Below are 6,295 nucleotides of genomic sequence, written 5' to 3'. Positions count from 1 at the left end.
GATGAAGAATCATACAGATATCCTAGCACTAAATTATCTAAATCCCTAATGAGAAACCCTAACCCTAAAAAGCAGACTACTCAAACATGGTGGATGAAACAAACAACATGTATAAATAAGAAAGCGTAAACAAAATCGAGAGAGAAAGAGTTAGAAAATATCTCTTCATTGTTATTGAAAATCTCTGATGAAACTCTGGAAACAGGGATATGAATAGCTTTATGAAAGTGCACTAGAACAAGTAAGGTGGCTTAGAACTTCTTAGATAATCCTTAGGTCTAAACAATGACCTTAAACCTATATATATATAACCTAAAAACCTGTAGGGACTAATAATGTAAATAGGAACGTCTTCTGGGGTAAAATTCCAAATTTTCAAACTCTGAACTGTCTGAGACTTTTTTGGGCCGCAACTGGTGTATCGATCGACACCAAGAGTATGTCAATTGACACTCTTGACTTGATCTGAAAGTGAATTCGTCCTTGGGCCTATTTTCTTTATCTTTTGCTCTAAAATGTCTCTTTATCTCCATTCTTGTCCCAATCCATAGCATACTTGAAAAAGACTCAAACTTTAGAAATAACAAAAAGACTCTAAAACCTATACCTTAAACATAACTAAAAACAGTAAAAATAGGGTTATATTAACTCCCCAAGACGTAGCTTTTACTTGCCCTCAAGCAAAATACAAAAGCTTAACCCGCGGAAGAGGTTTTAAAACCAAAAGAACTTCCAACATTCTCTAGTCTATTGCCATGATCATTCTAACTAAATCCATTTGCCTAGAAAGTCTAATCAAATCCTAACTAACATGTAGTTCTCCGTAAGCTTACACAACATTCTAGATTCCGTACCTAAGTTCCACAACTATATCCACCTGGCTTTCATCGCTGGATCTCATCAAGCAAGCTAATATTCAAAAAATTTCTAGACTTATTCATGTACTATACCATGATAACTCGACCATTCTCTTTTTGTTGTTTACTCTTTCTCTCCCCCAGACTTATTCTTATCAGAGATAAGATAAAGAAGTACTCGCTACATCGGATAGGCATCCTCCGCATATTTTTCAACTTTTTGAATTGATCATTCCTTAGAATGTAAAATAATAAGATCAAAGGAAACATTCCTAACCCTTTATACACTACAGGAAATCATCTCAATCACTTTTTTTTTTTACTAAAGAGGGGAAGAGAACTTATTCTATATGATTTCATATATCAGGTATGAACAAGGAGTCAAGTTCTATGAATACTAACCGTTTTGATGAGGTAAAAGGAAGAGCAGTGAGATTAGCTACAGCCTTAATGGATTGTGTTGGAAACAAGGATATCCTCAAGTCTGTCAGTTTTCCATTTGGATTTTCCAATAGTCGGATTGAATCAAACCTGCAGCAATAATCAACCAGGCATTAATCTAAAAAATACAGATCATAATTCCTAACTAGACTAAATAAAAATGTTTTTTTTCTTTTGCTTTTTTTTTTATTTTTTTTTGTTAGAAAAAGAAAATTACTCAATAACATAAAAACAAAAAATAATAAGAATCAAAAAATAAAAGCATAGTTAGTAGGCACTTCCCCAGACTTAAACACCACTGTCCCCACTGGCATTCAAATCCGTAAAGAACTGGAAAAATCAATCAAAAATTCAAAAATTAAAGAAAAGGAAAAGAAAAATCATACCAGTGTGTGGTTGCCTCCCACTAAGCGATTTTTTAGAGTTAATAGCTTGACTTGGTGGAGTTCAGGACGTGGATGGAGTGACAAGGGACTTATGCTGCTTAGCGGATTGCAATCTCGCCTTCCAAGGTAGTGTGTAAATAGATCGACTATGTGCAGTAGCATGTTTCGATCGACACTGGTGTTGGTATCGATCGATACTCACTCCTGCAAGATAATGAGGAAACAAGCGCTCGAGAGTCTCGATGCTTGGTTACCTGTGAACACTTTTAAAAAATTCTAAAGAAATAATCGAAGGAACAGTAGGAGAAGAGATAGAGGAGTACATATCACTGGGAACTGAAGCAGTTGTGGGCTGTGGAGGAGGTGGAGAAGCATCTGAATGTGAAACGCGATGGTGTCGATCAACAGGGGGTATGGTGTCGATCGACACTGCTTCTCTACATCTCTCATCTATGACTGAGTTGTAACAAGCTTTTTAGTCGGCTCTGGAGTTGAAATCGGAGCAGCCTTAGGAGGTTTGTCCTTGTTTATTGCAATGTTACTAATAGGCAATGTAGATTCCGAACCATCCATGCCAAACTCCATCTCCACATCGCATATGTTGAGAGATATCATTCCCTTCTTCACATCAATCCTACCTCCAAGTTTAGGTAGGAAAGCTCTATCAAGGATAAGAGGATCCTTGGGTTCTTCCTTATATGCCAAGACCACAACATCCTCAAGGATACCTTCATGGACTCATTTGGAACGATCTGCGTAGAGGAGAGTGATCCGTGTCGAGATGTAGCTAGTCATGCCTTGCCTCTCAGCAATAGATTTGGGCATGAGGTGGATGCTTGATCCCAGATCACACAAGGAGTGACTGAATCTGCTAGTAGAGATTGAACAATCAAGAACGACGCTACTTAGATCGGGGAGCTTCTCAGTGCTTTGACCTTTGGCAATGGAGCTAACATGTTCAGAACTCACTACTCTCTTGGACATGTCCTTCTTGACCTTCGCTAACAGTATGGAACTGATATCCCTGGTGAGCAAATTTGCTTCCTAAGAGTTTATTCCATTGTTGACCAATTATATAAAGAATGGTCCATTTATCATGGTATAGTACAAGAATGAGTCTAGAAGGATCTTGAATGTTGGCTTATTTGATGAGACCCAACGATGACAGCCTAGTGGATATAGTTGTGGAACTTAGGTATGGAATCTAGAATGTTGTGTAAGCTTGCAGAGAAGTACATGTTGGTTAGGATTTGATTAGACTTGTTAGGCATATGGACTTAGTTTGGATGATCATGGCAATAGGCTAGAGAATGTTGGGAGTTCCTTTGTTTTCAAAACCTCTTCCACGGGTTTTGCTTTTGTGTTTTGTTTGAGGGGAAGCAAAAGCTAAGTCTCGGGGAGTTGATATAACCCGATTTTTACTGATTGTATCCATGTTTTAGGTATAGGATTTTGAGTCGTTATGTTATCTCTCGAGTCTTTTTGGTGTCTTTTCAGGTATTTTATGCAATGGGACAACAATGGAGATAAGGAGACATTTTGGAGCAAAAGCTAAGGACGATTTTGGTTCAGGAATCAGCGAGGAGTGTCGATTGACACACTCTTGGTGTTGATCGACACTAGTTTCGGCCCAGCAGAAGTCCATGATGCTTTCAAGTTTACAGAAGAGGAAATTTACCCCAGAAGACTTCCCTATTTGTATTATTAGTCCCTGGACGTTTTTAGGGTTTTATATACTATTTTTAGACCTAAGTTTCTTTTATCAATTCTTTTATCAAGTTCTTTGCAAACCCTATTGTGAGAGACATAAGCTATTCATCGATTGTTTTCAGAGTTTTATTAAGATCTTAATACAGTGAAAAGATCCATTCTTTCCCCTTCTCTATTACTGTGTTTATGCTTTCATACTCAATTATGTTGTTTGCTCCATCCAATATGTCTGAGTAATCTGCTTGTTAGGAATAGGGTTTTTCATTAGGGATTCATATGGTTTAGTAGATTGCCCCCTCTGCTAGGTTATCTGTAGAGTTCTTCATCTATGCTTAATGCTAGATCTAGAGTAATTAACTAGATCTTGAATCCAGACACTAGATATGCCCATCATAGGTATCTGTAATTGGATCTATTATTTGATGAGTCTGGTTTATAGGTGTGTAATAAGAATCGGCCTATCTAGTAAGATGAACAATTGAACTCGTTAAGAATGCATATTTAGGTTGATAGTTTCTCGGCTTCTCCGGTTATTATTAGCTATAGATATAGGGAGTTTCGCGGCACGCCTACCTGTTGTTCCATAATTAGAGTTTGAGTTTAAGAATAGTTTGATCACAACCTAGCTTTCATTAGATCTACTAACCAATAGTTTCGTGAGAATACCCTGTTCCTAGCTCTTTATTAAATCGTTTACAACAAAATCAATCTGCTGTTTTCTTACTTTGTTCTCTTTTATTTTCAATCATATCCTGCTAGCTTAATCTCGACATTTAACTCACTGTTTGAACAAAAGAACTCCGTGAATTCGATCCTAAAAAACTGCAATTGATCTCTTATTTGAGAGAGTAGTTATAGGTAATTTGAACCATATCACATAGTCACCCAATCCTCGTTCCTCTTGACTCACCCATCCGGTTCTCTGACCACTTGCTCATGACTATCTCCTAAACTGCCAGACCGTTGGTTTGACGAAACAATACTTGTCCCGTAAAGACTTCTTTCGATCGTTCCGATTGTACGGCTTGCTAAATCGTCGACTACAATTCCTCGGCTTAGTCCTAGTCCTGGGCAGGGGTATTACATTCTCCTACCTTTAAAAGAATTCATCCTCCAATTCTAAGGACTAAGAGACAACTCTGGTAACCACTAAAAGACTAAAAGGGTTCTAACCTAAATAGCTAGGGTTTCCCTAATACACTCAGTGAGTTCCTCAACAATCAACATGCAAGCAATATAAAACATAAATCAAGCAAACATTTGCACAAGAACAAGAGAAGTTAGAACCCATACGTACCTCAATGGGATCTTACGATCATGAAAATTTCAGGATAACCTATTCCTAACCTTATAAAAATACTTAGGAAGGTTTGCCGCTCCACTAGCTCCTGAAAAACTAGACAAGCCGGAATGCAAGACCACTGAAGCCTACTTACTTAAATATGATATGACCACCACGCATCCGCTACACATAAGTTAATATCGTAGGGTATTGTGTCCGGCGATCATAATCATCATCCTCTTCACTCCTCAGCTTAATGGTCTCCACGACCGTCTCTCCTTCATAAATCTGCAACCACCATCCAAAGGTAATCCTAACTAAACTACCTAAACCTATCACATGAAACCGTTTTCCTAAATGCTTTTGCGACTCTTTTGACTAAATGAAACATCTGAAAAATCATCCCACGTCCTCAAAGCATCATGAACCATGCTCTGATACCAACCTTGTAACAACCCCGAACCGTCCTAGAACTAAGAATAAATTCGAAAGCATCACGTATTGTTGGCGACCGCCCGCAGACAAATCTGACAAAAGATCACCGAAGGCCAAGCCCGACCACAAAAGACCGTCCCTCACGACCACATGACTTAAAGGCTTTGCAACCCGTACTACGACCGCAAGTTGGGATTAGTACGGGCTAGACTAATGAGAGGATACACGAGAGTTTTAACAAAAGCCGATTTCTTATTCATATATTATGTATTGAAATAAATTACCAAATACATGTATAGGTTTTCGGTACGAAAGCCGAAGCTCAATCGAGTCATATATACATACTAGTTTACAAAAATACGATTTTACAAAGTCAACGCAAAAACTAAACCGGCTTCCCTAACATCCATGCTTAAAATAAAGTTTACAACTAAGGTTACCTGCAAAAGAGAGTGGGGGATGAGCGCTACTCGCCTAATGAGTCCTAGCTCCCTCTAATAGGCAATAAATCCCCAACCCAAAACCCAAAATAACAAGCAGCATGCAGAAGTATAACAAGATTGAAAGCATAACCTCAAGCAATCAAGAAAATAAACAATCAAGAAAATAAACAATCAAGCTGGTTATCATGAGTATGTCGACTACATGTAACCACATGACCGCAATCCTGCATAAATAGAAACTTACCTTGATTCGGCTGAACGGTTTAGACTCGATCTACTCCTAATCCAAACTCAGCCTCCAATCGCCTAACTAATCTACTCGACAGATCCTCGACATTACCTGGAAGCTCCTCTGGACAAACTAGTCGTATCTGACTCTCAACACTCGCTCACATACTTTTTAGAGAGATTCTAGGCCACTCATTCTACCTAGCTACTAACACAACTGCAACACTCTCGATCATACGCTCGGTCCGAGCAATTAAAATCCCCGATCATCAAGCACGATGTACATGATCCAAATGCTTGACAAATACATAGCAGCTTGTTTGGAAAATAGTACATAAGCAGCGCCTAGTAAGGGATGAAACACATCCCACGCACTCGGGGACATTACCGTTACCAACTGTGATCATCTCGTAGAACCGTAACAACGACGGGTTTACGCGTTCCGTCAACACATCAACACATTAATCACAGTCACCCAAATCCTCGGTCCTCTTGACTCACCCATCCGGTTCC

General features: G+C 38.7%; 1 pseudogene across 1 annotated transcript; it reads right to left on the bottom strand.

Moving 5' to 3' along the window:
* Positions 1–1,642: 1,642 nt before the first annotated feature.
* AT2G07530 lies at positions 1,643–2,755 on the bottom strand (annotated as a pseudogene; the record flags this gene model as incomplete). Its single annotated transcript has 1 exon — positions 1,643–2,755.
* Positions 2,756–6,295: the final 3,540 nt, after the last annotated feature.

The sequence above is a fragment of the Arabidopsis thaliana genome, chromosome 2, assembly GCF_000001735.4.
Source record: "Arabidopsis thaliana chromosome 2, partial sequence".
Lineage (NCBI taxonomy): Eukaryota > Viridiplantae > Streptophyta > Magnoliopsida > Brassicales > Brassicaceae > Arabidopsis > Arabidopsis thaliana.
Note: the sequence above shows the minus strand (reverse complement) of the source record. Positions and strands in the feature narration are given on the sequence as shown.